Source organism: Ceratotherium simum, chromosome 33, assembly GCF_057802395.1.
Source record: "Ceratotherium simum simum isolate JZ-2026a chromosome 33, ASM5780239v1, whole genome shotgun sequence".
NCBI classification, from domain to species: Eukaryota; Metazoa; Chordata; class Mammalia; order Perissodactyla; family Rhinocerotidae; genus Ceratotherium; species Ceratotherium simum.
In genome coordinates this window covers 326,568-340,702 of record NC_141932.1, presented here as the reverse complement: position 1 = coordinate 340,702, position 14,135 = coordinate 326,568, and the positions used below count along the sequence as shown (strand labels likewise).

The 14,135-nt window shown below is 42.6% G+C and overlaps 1 long non-coding RNA gene across 1 annotated transcript; it reads right to left on the bottom strand.

Moving 5' to 3' along the window:
- Positions 1-1,968: 1,968 nt before the first annotated feature.
- LOC147912675 (uncharacterized) lies at positions 1,969-12,129 on the bottom strand. Its single transcript, XR_015549564.1, has 2 exons — positions 9,205-12,129; positions 1,969-4,622 (listed from the first exon to the last, which is right to left on the bottom strand). It is a non-coding gene; the product is annotated as an uncharacterized LOC147912675 (long non-coding RNA).
- Between the last annotated feature and the right edge of the window lie 2,006 nt (positions 12,130-14,135).

Sequence of the window (14,135 nt, the reverse complement as noted above, 5' to 3'; positions counted from 1 at the left end):
CAACTGGGATATACAACTATGCACTGGGGGCTTCTGGGGGACAAAAAAACTTTGCTCAGTGATTGCTTTGATGAATAGCTTCTTCCTCTGTTCCCCTTTCTCCATCTGGAGTCCCCATTATTTGCCCATGAGGTCTTCTGGATCTGTCTACCAGGTCTCATCTTTTCCATCAAGATTCCCGTCTCTTTATATTTTTGTTCTGTCGTGAGCTATTTCTTCTGTGGTTCTCAACAGAGACCCTCCTCTGTCCCAGTTTGTCTACTGAGGTTCTTAACTTGAAAGTCATTTTTTTGGCCCCAGAAAGTCTCTATGCTCTAGTTGGGTCCCACTTTAAATAGATGAATTGTGACTAATGTCTCAGTAAAGCTGTTAAAAATAATAAATGGAGGGAGGGGCCAGCCCCGTTGCGTAGTGGTTAAGTTCGCATGCTCTGCTTTGGTGGCCTGGGGTTCACAGGTTTGGATCCTGGGTGAAGACCTATGCACCGCTTATCAAGCGTGCTATGGCAGGCGTCCCACATATAAAGTAGAGGAAGATGGGCATGGATGTTAGCCCAGGGCCAGTCTTCCTCAGCAAAAAGAGGAGGATTAACCACAGATGTTAGCTCAGGGCTAATCTTCCTCACCAAAATAATAATAATAATAATAATAATAATAATAATAATAAAAAGAATGGTTCAATATGCTTGTATAGAAAGATTTCCAGGGCCGGCCCTGTGGCTTGGTGGTTAAGTGCGCGCGCTGCGATGCTGGTGGCCCGGGTTCGGATCCCGGGTGCGCATTGAGGCACCGCTTCTCCGTTCATCCTGAGGCCGAGTCCCACATGCAGCAACTAGAAGGATATGCAGCTATGACATACAACTATCCACTGGGGCTTTGGGGGGAAAAAATAAAATAAATAAAATCTTTAAAAAAAAAAAAAAAAAAGAAAGAAAGATTTCCAGAAAATTATTAAGTGAATAAAAGCAAGATAAAATTCAATGTGTGGTAGCCACCACTTGTGTAAAAGGGTGAAAAATATTTATACATATTTACTTGTGAACGCATGAAATACCTCCAGAAGGACACACAAGAAACTAAAAATAGTTACCCATGAAGGAGGGAAATTGGTGGTGGGAGTCAAGGGAGAGAGGGAAATCTCACAAGATAGCCATTGTACCTTATGAATTTCTAACCATGGGAATGTATTACTTGTTCAAAAACACAATTTTTACATTTATAAAAACAATGATGAGGGCCTGAACTAAGGCCTGTGTAGTGGAAATAGGAAAGAGCAAGAAGGAGAGACTTTTAGGAGCTAAAAATCCACAAGCCAGTTTCACTTTTCTGATACTGTGTAACAAACATCCCAAACATGGCGGTTTAAAACAATGACTTCTTTAATTTCTCACCATTCTATAAGTTGACTGGCATCAGCTGGATGGTTCTTCTCACTTAGGGCCTCTCATGCAGTTTCAGTTAGAGGCAGCGGGTCTGGAGGCATCTGAAGGCTCAGCATCCAAGATGGCACACTCGCACACTGGCAGTTGATGCTGGCTGCCAGCTTCGAGCTCAGCTGGGACTGTTGACTGGAGAGCTCACATTGGACCCCTTCACCTGGCTTGGGCTCCTTCCAGCATGGTGGCTGGATTCTAAGAGGGAATCTCCCTAGAATGAGCATTCCAGGAGACACAGGCAGAATCTGCAAAGCTTCTTAAGATACAGCCTGAGAAGTCACATCATCACTTCTGCCGCATTTTATTGGATAATCTGTCAGGGTCAGCCCAGAGTCAAGGGGAGGGAAAATAAATTCCGCCTCTCAGTGGGAACAGTGACAAAGAATTTGGGGCCATCTTTAATCCACCACGGAGCCTCAGTGACCAGGAGTAATAAAGAGGAATCTAGGGTGACACTCAACTTATGATACAGTGTTATGAGAGGTTTGGGGATTCGATCGGAGACGTAAAAGACACTTTCTATTCTAAACAAATGGACTGAAGGTATATTTTATTATATAGAGGATAGTAAAGGTGACAGTCTGCAAACAGATCTAAATAGGTCAAATATTAAGAGGGGAAAAACATCAGCCCGACTGGAAAGGGAAAATACCCACATCGGCTGAAGAGAAATGACACAAATCAGCCAGAAAGAGAAACACCAGGTTAACCGAAAAGAGAACGCATCAAATCAATTATTTCATATCAAATCAATTACTTTATATCAAATCAGTTACTCACAACATCTACGCCCCACTGCCGGGAGAGCTCTGTCAATCGACGCGGCTGGGCAAGGATCACACGTCCTGGGCAAGGTGTCCCTTCCACAGGTGGAACTCTCTCTAGGTGGAACTCTCTCTGAGGCTCAGTTTCTAGCAGTTTTTATACCATCAGTAATTTTTAGAGTAAGCAATTATAGAGTTTGCAGAGCAAGCATTTAGTGTTCCCATGCACAAATGGTTATTAGTGGCGTACGTGCACTGAGCCCCCTGGCTAACGTCCCAGCACAGTAGTTGTGCACGTGCATTGTTCTCTTTGGTTATCGTCCTAGCCCGGCACAGATGGCCAGTCCATTCTGGGCCAGGACGCTCCAAGAGCCTTGAAATGTTACAACTTGCAACTCTCTCCGTGGGAGAAAGGCCAGTTCCCGGGAAAAGGCCAGTTCCCACCACACAGAAAGCAGCTTTGTATTTTTTTTTTGTGCTGGTGGCTGTAGGTCAATGGAGCGGCCAAACATGGCTGTACTCATGTCAAGACATATTTGGCCGTGGCCGTCTCTATTAACCATAAGACACTATATGCACAGACAATGAACTTTGTACGCAAGTACATAAGGCACATCTAAGAATCTAAAATCTAATGACTATAATAATTATAAAACTATCTCGCAATAAAGGACCCAAACCCCAAGGTAACCAATCAAACAACCCCTTAGAATATGAAATGTTATTAACTTGATCTTGTAAATCATGTACAGCATCAAAGATAACATTAGATAAGATAACATTTAGGCCTAACAAATTAGCTTGAAGAAGTCTAGACCAGCCCCCATCACGGAGGGTAGCAGAAGGCAGGGTAATAGAGAAATTATAACTAGTTTTCTGTGACTGGTCAGATATAGGCTTATACTGAGAGATTGCCTGATGTTTCTGAGACCAAATTTTTTGGCCATTTATAGTCCAGGTTATAGGTCTCACTGGTGTAGAGCAGTTGGTCTAGCAGTGCAGGGTCAAAGGTTGTCTTATGGAGACATTAGTTGGCATGTAGGTCTGCAGCAGACATGGAAGTGCAGCACAGCATAGCAAACACAGCAGGAATATCTATTCACGCAAAGAAACAGAATTTTTAGGAACATGATATAATTGTTTATTTTCTGGATACATTATTATGAGCGTTGCAGTGGGCCCTTGGGCCACTATTTTTGCGGCACGTGGAGCCGCATTGGGTGGATGTGTCACCCACACCTTTGCTCTAGGTTTCCATCCATCTGTAGACCCAAATCTTTGCATTTTTCTTTTAGTTAATTTATTTGGAGGTTGTCTTTGTGACACATTTGGAGTCAGGAGGGGAAGCACCAATAATTGTCCCACTCATTCCCCAGACTCTACAGTTAGTACTGTGTCACTATCATTATATAATATAAATTTTATTTCTCCTTGATAATTTGGATCAATAACTCCTCCTAGTACATCAATACCTTTTGCTGTCAGTCCAGAGCGTCTTTTTAACAAACCAAAGGTATTTTTGGGAAATTGTACCCCTATCCCAGTAGGGACTATAGACTGCTTCTTAGGGGGCAATTGAATAGAATGAACAGTAGATAAATCTAATCCAGCCGCTTCGGCCGTGGCACGAAAAGGCGGTTTAGCAGACTGAGTCAGGGGCCAATAGGTTAAGGTCATAAGCTCATGGGTGGCGGCTGCCACTTTTGTAATCTTTGCTGGTAACAACCTTGACAGAGGAGTCTCATTAGGGCCTAATGGCCTGTTATTTAACACATTTAGAGCAGTACTTAGATGGTTGTGCCACCCCTTTAATGAGCCATGATCAAGTTTCCTCAATTGTTGTTTAAGCAATCCATTCATTCGTTCTATGAGGCCTGCAGCTTGGGGGTAATAAGGTATATGATAAATCTATTTTATATAATTTTTCTTGGTATAGGTTTGAATCAACTTACCTGTAAAGTGGGAACCGTTGTCACTCTGAATTTGCCTTGGTGTTTTATAATACAACTTGATTATATCTAATAATTTTATGGCACTCTGTTGGGTGGCCACTTTAGCTGGTATAGCCAATAAATAACCAGAATATGTATCAACAGCAGTGCAGGCATAAGTATATCTACAAGAATTTGGCAATGGTCCGATAAAATCTATTTGCCAGGTATGGGCGGGAAATAATCTCTTTTGGATATGACCTTGGTAGGGGTGTGGAACTCCCCGTTTATTTAACTGTTGGCATAACTGACACTGTTGTACTGCAGTGGCAATATCATCATGGGTGACAAGGATTCCCCTTTGTTGTGCCCACCTGTATGACGCTTGTTTTCTCAAGTGTCCACTCTTTTTGTGGACCCATTGTGCTAAGCCTGGGTTGTGCGTTGCACGAATCTGCACCAGCTGATTAGCATGAGAATTATGCTTTCGTTCTGCAGAAATTAAAGAACTGTGAGCATCAACATGAAATATAGTAACAATTGTATTTTGACACCATAACCATATGTCTTCCTATAATTTTTTTTCCCATATTTTTTTATCATTAATTTTCTAATCATGTTTTTTTTATTGTGGCATCTACGTTGCCAAACCTTGTGCCACTGCCCACGAATCAGTATATATATGACATTGTTGCCCCTGTTCTTGTTGAAGTGCCTGATACACCGCATAGAGTTTAGCATATTGGCTACTCATATTATCTCCGGTGGTGACAATTGTTTGTTGGGTGGATGGGTTATAGGCAACTGCTTTCCATTTCCGTGAGCTTGATATCATTTTGGCAGAACCATCTGTAAACCACGTATGGTTTTGTTGTTCTTCAGTCAATTGATCATATGAGACACCCCATTTAACAGGAGATTCTGTTATATCAGTCTTAGGTGACACAGTTGGCTCACTGTTATATTGAGACACTTGTTCATGCAATAGAGACAACCCCTTTGGGCCAGGTTTGGCGCGGTCTTGAATATATCATTTCCATTTGATAATATTAAATTTTTGTGCTTGTCCAATTTTATGAGTAACAGGCATGCTATGAATCCATTGCATGATGGGTATTTGAGGTCGCATAATTACCTCATGTCCCAGGGTAAGGCTTTCTGAGTCTATTAGAGCCCAGTAGCAGGCTAACAACTGTTTTTCAAAAGGACTATATCTTTTACTGGAACAGGGAAGCTTGCGACTCCAAAATCCCAGAGGATAACGTCGGGCACCTTGTTTTTGCCATAGACTCCAGCTGGCATACTGATCAATGACATCTACCTGTAACTCAATGGGTCTCGGTTTAATTGGCCATAGATCTAAAGTAGTCTGAATAGCATGCTTGGCTGCTTTAAAAGCTTCTTTTTGTTCCATTCCCCATTCAAATTCATATTTTTTCCTGGTAACTTTATATAAAGGTGCAAGGAGCCGACTTAAATGTGGAATATGTGCCCTCCAAAATCCAAATAATCCAATAAATTTTTGTGCTTCTTTTTTGTTACGAGGTGCTGCAAAATCTAATATCTTTTGTCTAGCTTTAGGTAAAATTTTTTGTTTTCTATTATTCTAAAGTACTCCCAAAAATTTAACATTTGAACTCGGGCCCTGAATTTTAGCTGGATTAGTTTTCCACCCATCCTCCTCAAGTGTGTCTATTACTTTTTTTAACTGTTGTTGTACCTTTTTTTCTTCATTTCTTTGGATCATAATATCATCTATATAATGTACTATTTGGACATCATCAGAAGCAGGTACCTTTGCCAAGGTCTCAGCAACCTGTCGATGGCAGATAGTGGGGCTATGCACATATCCCTGAGGAAGTCTAGTAAAGGTATATTGTTGTCCCAGCCACGTGAAAGCAAACTGTTCTTGGACACTTTTAGGTATAGGTATGGTGAAAAAGGCATTAGCCAAGTCTATGACTGTATACCAAGTGCCTGGATAACATTGCACTTTTTCTATGAGAGTAATCAAATCAGGGACGGCCGCTTGAATAGCCGGAGTCACTTTGTTTAGCTCTCTGTAATCTATAGTCATTTTCCATGTCCCATCACCTTTTTTAACAGGCCAGATAGGATTATTTCAGGCTGTAGTTACTCTGCGAAGGACTTTTACAGCCAAATAATCTTCTATGGTCTCAGATATTTTTTGTTGTCCTCCAGGGATGCGATACTGTCTTTGATTGATCACTTGCGTGGCAGGTGGAATTTCTACTTTATGATGCAAACATCCCACAATTACAGCATTAATATGAAAAGACAAAGCTCTAATAGCAAATTGGTATTGTCCATCAGCCAAATTTAATGTCAATCTTTTTAGAATATCAATCCCAATTATATATTCTGGTATTGGTACAATCATAACTAGATATGTGCGCCGGGGTAGTTGCCCAATTTGCATAGAAAGATTAGTGGTAACTGCCTGGATTTCTTTTCCTCCCAATCCAGTTATCAGAATTGATGTACCTTGAAACTTAGTTGGATTCCCATAGATAAGGGTGGCCTCTGCCCCTGTATCTACAAGTGCCTTCACACTAGTTGTAGATCTATTCTTCCAAAATATTTTAATTGGTACATGTGGTCTAATATCTTTTCTTATAGTGGCACTAATCGATACAGAGGTTTGGCCTTCCCCTCAATCACATAAGTCAGCAAGAAGAGGATCCAAGGGAGGAGGTGGTGCACTAGGTGCAGTAGGCACTGGGTTGGAAGCATTCTCTATACTGTCCCTTCTGTTCACTTGTTTTATATTCAGCCCTTTTTTTTTATATAGTTTTTATAATTTTCTAGTGTCAACTCCATCAATCTGGTCTTTAGGTACTCCTGCCTGGAGTAGGGCCAAAAACATATCACCTCGAGTTATTTTATCTTTTTTAAAGAATGTTTCTCTTTTTTCTCTTCTTGGAGAGTTTTCAGTTGTCTGCCAGTCTCCCAAGTCTGCTAGCTGCATAATCTTATCTGCAAGTGTTGATATAGGGCTTTTAGTTTCATTCATGAGAAGGGTTGTAATTATTTGTTTGTATGCCGGAGGTGCAGTTTTTATCAACTTGTTTCACACCTGGACACTTAAAGTCATTTCATTTAAAGCTTCACCACACCCCAGAAACACAGCCCGTTTCATGGTTTCTTCTCTCATCTTTTGGACACAATCTTTTAAAGTATACCAGGGTCTATTAGTGTCTGGCCACATATCATCCGTGGGGTATTTATCTTGAGCTCCTTTTACTGCAAGAGCCAATAAAGTGGTACCATCAGTGTCTTGTCCACGATCATTTGGGGGGTGAGCATTCATGCTCCAGTCTCTGAAAGCTCCCCGTATTACTGGATCATTGGACAAAATTACAAATTTAAAAGCATCTCCTGCATCTAGATTAATTCCTGTAGCGCCCATATCATATAGGCGAACAAGCCAGGTTATGATGGCTTCTCCAGGCTTTTGTGTAGCCCGGGCTAAAATATCAGAAATTTCTTGCTGGTTAAAATCCTCAATCACATCTTTCCTTACAGGATGATTACCATCTATTTCCATCCGCCGCCGGCGAAGAGGACGTGCCTCTGTGCGTTTGGGCGGTTTTTCCTCTTCCTCATAATCAGTTTCAGAATCATCATCCCAGATATCACCATCTCATGTGTCCGGGTCCCACTTAGGACCGGCCGATGCTATGGCCATATGAACTTTTCGTTCATTTACCTTTCCTCTCCTCTTTCTATATTTATATTTGGCAACTCTTACAGCAGCCTTTTCTGCTATAGCTTGGTAGTTACGAGCCTGATCTCCCAGTGCAAGATATTGACATTGAATCATAGCCAAACGAGACTGCAAATCTAAATTTTCTTTTTCCGAGAGTGCCTTCTCTTTTTGTATCTTATCCCTATCTTCTATAGCCCGGCGATAAGCAGTCAACAAACACCAACCCCGCCGTGCCAAAAAGGAAACATCATCTTTCGCTTTCCTTTCCACCGTCTGCAAAGCTTTGGTCACATCCAAAGGTTCAAATCGTCGCAGACGAGCATCCCAAGCTTCACATAGCCCTGACCTACGAGCCCACTCCCCAGCCAGAGTGCAAAAGGGAGGGTCCTCCCATCCTGGAATTTCTTCCACCTTGACTTCAGGCAACTGTAAATCTGAATATTCTTTTTCCAAGAGTGCCTTCTCTGTCTGTATCTTATCCCTATCTTCTACAGCCCGGCGACATTCCGTTTCCAAGAGTGCCTTCTCTGTCTGTATCTTATCCCTATCTTCTACAGCCCGGCGACATTCCGTTTCCAAGAGTGCCTTCTCTGTCTGTATCTTATCCCTATCTTCTACAGCCCGGCGACATTCCGTTTCCAAGAGTGCCTTCTCTGTCTGTATCTTATCCCTATCTTCTACAGCCCGGCGACATTCCGTTTCCAAGAGTGCCTTCTCTGTCTGTATCTTATTCCTATCTTCTATAGCCCGGCGATAAGCAGTCAACAAACACCAACCTCGCCGTGCCAAAAAAGAAACATCATCTTTCTCTTTCCTTTCCACCGTCTGCAAAGCTTTGGTCACATCCAATGGTTCAAATTGTCGCAGACGAGCATCCCAAGCTTCACATAACCCTGACCTATGAGCCCACTCCCCAGCCAGAGTGCAAAAGGGAGGGTCCTCCCATCCTGGAATCCCTTCCACCTTGGCTTCAGTTACCTTTCGTTTGAATAGGAAAGGCATCTCCTTAATCGAATCCTGCTCACAGCGCCAATTATGTTATGAGAGGTTCGGGGATTAGATCGGAGACGTAAAAGACACTTTCCACTCCAAACAAATGGACTGAAGGTATATTTTATTATATAGAGGATAGTAAAGGTGACAGTCTGCAAACAGATCCAAATAGGTCAAATATTAAGAGGGGAAAAACATCAGCCCGACTGGAAAGGGAAAATACCCACATCGGCTGAAGAGAAATGACACAAATCAACCAGAAAGAGAAACACCAGGTTAACCGAAAAGAGAACACATCAAATCAATTATTTCATATCAAATCAATTACTTCACATCAAATCAGTTACTCACAACATCCACGCCCCACTGCCGGGAGAGCTCTGTCAATCGACGCGGCTGGGCAAGGATCACACGTCCTGGGCAAGGTGTCCCTTCCACAGGTGGAACTCTCTCTAGGTGGAACTCTCTCTGAGGCTCAGTTTCTAGCAGTTTTTATACCATCAGTAATTTTCAGAGTAAGCAATTACAGAGTTTGCAGAGCAAGCATTTAGTGTTCCCATGCACAAATGGTTATCAGTGGCGTACGTGCACTGAGCCCCCTGGCTAACGTCCCAGCCCAGTAGTTGCGCACGTGCATTGTTCTCTTTGGTTATCGTCCTAGCCCGGCACAGATGGCCAGTCCATTCCGGGCCAGGACGCTCCAAGAGCCTTGAAATGTTACAACTTGCAACTCTCTCCGCGGGAGAAAGGCCAGTTCCCGGGAAAAGGCCAGTTCCCACCACACAGAAAGCAGCTTTGTATTTTTTTTTTGTGCTGGTGGCTGTAGGTCAATGGAGCGGCCAAACATGGCTGTACTCATGTCAAGACATACAGACGACTGAGTAGGCTGAGGCGACATGAAGGAGCAAGCAAGGACAATATGTGTGCTTTTGGACAGGTTATACTGAGGTGCTCAAGGGGCATCAAGGTGGAGCTGCCCAGTTTAGAGTGTTATCCAAGGTCAGGGAAAACCATGGCATATGCCTTTATTTCTTTTAAGTCTCACAAGAGAGCTGTGCAAGTGTGTTCTTTGAGCATCTGAGGCTTGCACTTGCTGTGATCTCTGCCTGGGACACTGTCTCCCTAAATATCTCCATGGCTCCCTCCCTGAAGGGTCTCCTTCAGGCCTCCACTCACACGCCCCCTCCTCAGAGAGTGGATTTTTAAGCATATAGAGAAATAGTGTGAAGATGCTTTAAAGGGATTTTCAAAAGAAAGATGCAGATGAAAGCAGAGTGAGCTCTTGAGACTGGATGAAGGTGTGCAAGAGGTCTCCCACCTGTCCACTGGGCTGACCACATTGTGTGACATCAAGCATTACTGTCTATCTCAGAACATGCTACATTCTCCATTTTCTCCATTTGAGGTGGCTTAGAGGTAGAGTTGGAATTCTCCACAGTTTTCCTATTGGCTTTGAGTCAAGGTAGGCTATGCTTATATAACAAATAGACCCAAAGTGAAATGGCTCCAACAGTAAAAAAGAAGTTGATTTCTCAGCTTAGGACAGAGGTTCCAGAGGGAAAGAGGAACAGCTGTCCTCCAGGGGCATCCCACAGAGACTCTTTTTTGTTTTCTTTTTCCTGTTTTGTTTTTTTTTTTTTTGCTGGGAAAGAGTCACCCTGAGCTAACATCTGTTGCCAATCTTCCTCTCTTTTTTTTTCTCCCTGCCAAAAGCCCCAGTACATAGTTGTATGTATTCTAGTTGGAAGTCCTTCTACTTCTACATGAGCCACCACCACAGCATGGCTACTGACAGACAAGTGGTGTGGTTCTGCGTCCAGGAACCAAACTGGGGCTGCCAAAGCAGAGTGTGCCAAACTTCAATCACTAGGCCATCAGGGCTGCCTCCCACAGAGACTCTTAATGCTTTTTGTGCCATACAACCCTTCGACAATCTGGTGAAGCCTGCAGACCCCTTCTCAGAATTGTGTTTGTAAACGCATGACGTAAAATGCACAAGATTACCAAGGAAGCCAATTATATTGAAATACAGTTATCAAAATAATTAAAAAGAAACCATTACAATAATATGAGAGCTCCTTTACTAATGCATTAAATGCTGTAATTTAGTAGTCACCCTAGTAATTACCATAATTTTGGAGTAGTGATGAGTCACATGGTATTTCAAGATATCTGCAATACTGTTCTGTGATATGAAAATGTGTGAATTCTCTTGGTGACAAAGTCACAGATCCAGCTAATACCACTGTGGTTTGTGACCAGCATTCAAAATGAAATGGAGGAGAGACATTTCTTATGTTTATCCATAAAAGAGACCTTTCCTTTAGGAAACTTGCACTGATTCCCATCCCAGAGATCTACTTCCCAGATGATATTTAATCTGGGATATTTAAAATCTGGATATTTTAAAATGTCATCCAAAAGCTATTTGGTCAAAGAGGAAAATAATAATCTAAATTTGTTTAGATAAAAAAATTAAAATACTCCATGTCAAAACCATAGGAATACATACAAAATTATTATCAAAGCTTCCTTTTAAAAAAAAGCCTATACTATAGACAAGTGTGTCTCAAGCTTTTTAGTCTCAAGACCCCTTCAGTCTTAAAAATCATTGAGGATCCCAAACAGTTTTTGTTTATGTAGGTCCTATCTGTGAATATTTGCCATATTAGCAATTAAAACAAAAAAATTAATATTTTATTAATTTAATTTATAAAAATAAGTACATTATATGTTAGCACATGTTATGGGTTGAATTGTGTCCCCTGGAAATTTACATATTGACGTCCTAAACCCATACCTCAAAATATGACCTTATTTTGAGGTAGGGTCTCTGTAGAGGTAATTAAGTTAAGAAGAGGTCACTAAGGTGAGCCCTGCTACAATATGACTGGTGTCCTTATAAAAAGGGGAAATTTGGAGACAGACACGCACACAGGGAGAAGTCATGTGAAGATGAAGACAGAGATCTACAATCAAGGGACACCAAAGATTGCCAGCAAACCACCAGAAGCTAAGAAAGATGGATAGGGCAGAGTCTCTCCCTTTCACGGCCCTCAAAAGGAACAAACATTGTCAAAACCTTGATCTTGGACTTCTAGCCTCCATAACTGTGAGACAATAAATTTCTGTTGTTTAAGCCACCTAGTTGGTGGTACTTTGTTCCGGCAGCCCTGAGAAACTAATACAACTTTTATTTTTTAAAACCTACTTTATGGGGCCGGCCCCGTGGCTTAGCGGTTAAGTGCGCGTGCTCCGCTGCTGGCGGCCCGGGTTCGGATTCCGGGCGCGCACCTACACACCGCTTCTCCAGCCATGCTGAGGCCGTGTCCCACATACAGCAACTAGAAGGATGTGCAGCTATGACATACAACTATCTACTGGGGCTTTGGGGGGAAAATAAATAAATAAATAAAATTTAAAAATAAATAAATAAATAAAACCTACTTTATGGAAAGTAACTACATTTTCCAAAAAAAAAAAAAAAAATGGTGATTAGTGGCATTATATTTTTTCAAATCTTTTTAATGTCTGGCTTGACTGAGGGCAGCTGGATTTCCATAGCTCCTTGTGCCTTTGAGAATTGTAGAACTCTCAGCACATAAGAACTCAGTCCGAACCTCTGTACTAAGAGACGACCAAACTCTAGCATGCCTTCTAGAAGCATGAGGCTGTGTTCCTAGGAAGACCCCAGCCTCCTATTAAAATGCCTGCTTGAGAAATGCTGCCAGGAGAATTTGCTGTTCTAGCCAACACCTGAGAATAGGCCCCTGACCTCCCTTTCTGAGAGCATTTACTAAACAGGGCTTAGAATTGTGAATCCTTTCTCTGTCCCTTTGAGATGTCTATGTGTCTCCTACAACTCAGAAGTGTCTTTCTCAGGGACCTGAAAGCCATTCCTTTGAAACATAATCATCAGGAAGGAGAGGGGCTCTGTCTCCAGTCTCTGTGGGAGAATAGAATCCTGACTTTGATAATTGCCAGCTAGCAGACACAGCTGGCCTAATCATATTTACACTGACCAACCTTTTGTAATTTTTCACAAGCCCCCACTCTCTCCTGCTTCCGATTCCCTCATTCTCACTTTAAAATGCCCAGTTACCTCTGCACAAACTCAAATGGAGCTCAGCTCTTTTCCTTACTGTCAGCAGTTACTGAATAAAATCTGTTTTCACCACTTTAACTAATATCCAGCTTTGTTTATCTTTAACACCTTCAATCTATTGCAATATTACTCAACCAGAAAACTCTACTGTACATTTGTGAGAAAATGGGAGTGGGAAAAAAAAGTGGTCTGGAACTCACTGACTCAGAGACAATCTCAGGAACCCCTATGGTTTCCCTGGACCACACTTGGAGAACTACTGCAATAGACAAAACCCTATAATACAATCAAGGAGAAAACAAAACTACAAGTAGTAGGAAAGAAAAAATTAAAACAATAGGGAAACATCATGCATCGAAGATTCAGCACCATTAGAACCAGGAGGAAAGTTGAGCCCAGTGACTGAATCCAGAATAAATACACAGGCTGCTCCTAAGGAGAAGATAATAGATCTACCCCGCAACCCCAACCTCAGACCTTCTCCACCCTCTGGGGGACTGCTGCTAAGGGGAAAGCAATATACCCTCCCGGGACCTTCTCTGCCCACAAAGAAGGGAATACTGCCTGGAAATTTCATTGGGCTCCCAGTAGAGGCCAGATTTGGTCTCCTGGAGGCTGGGTGATCCACGGTTCCCACAGCAGCTGCTGCCACCTGCTCAGGTGAGTGAACACGCCTGACATATGCTCCTCCTGGTACTGCTGACTCTGTGGGGAGGGTCCTGCGCAGGGTGACAGAGGACATGCCCAGCAGAGAGCAGAGCAGTTGCTGGACTGTAGGGGAGGAAGAGAGAGGCAGAGAAGAGAGGGCAGGGATGGGAGAGTGTGGACATAGCCAGCTGCTCCATCCCTACCAGTGACGACTGTCGTCCACCCCTTTATCACGTTGGTGATTTATCGTCTGTCTCCTCCTCTACACCATACGTGGGGCGGGGAGCTGGTTAGGAGAGTATCTCTGTTCACTCCCTTGCCGTGTGCCCTGTTCCTAGCACACAGTAAATGATCAAATACTTGTTATGGCTCAACTGCATCCTGGTGAACATCTGCTTTTTCCTTCCTTTTTTTTTTTTTTTTTTTTTTGCTGAGGAAGATTGGCCCTGAGCTAACATTCGTGCCCATTTCCTCTACTTTATATGGGACACCGCCACAGCATGGCTTGACCAGCGGTGCTTAGGTCCGC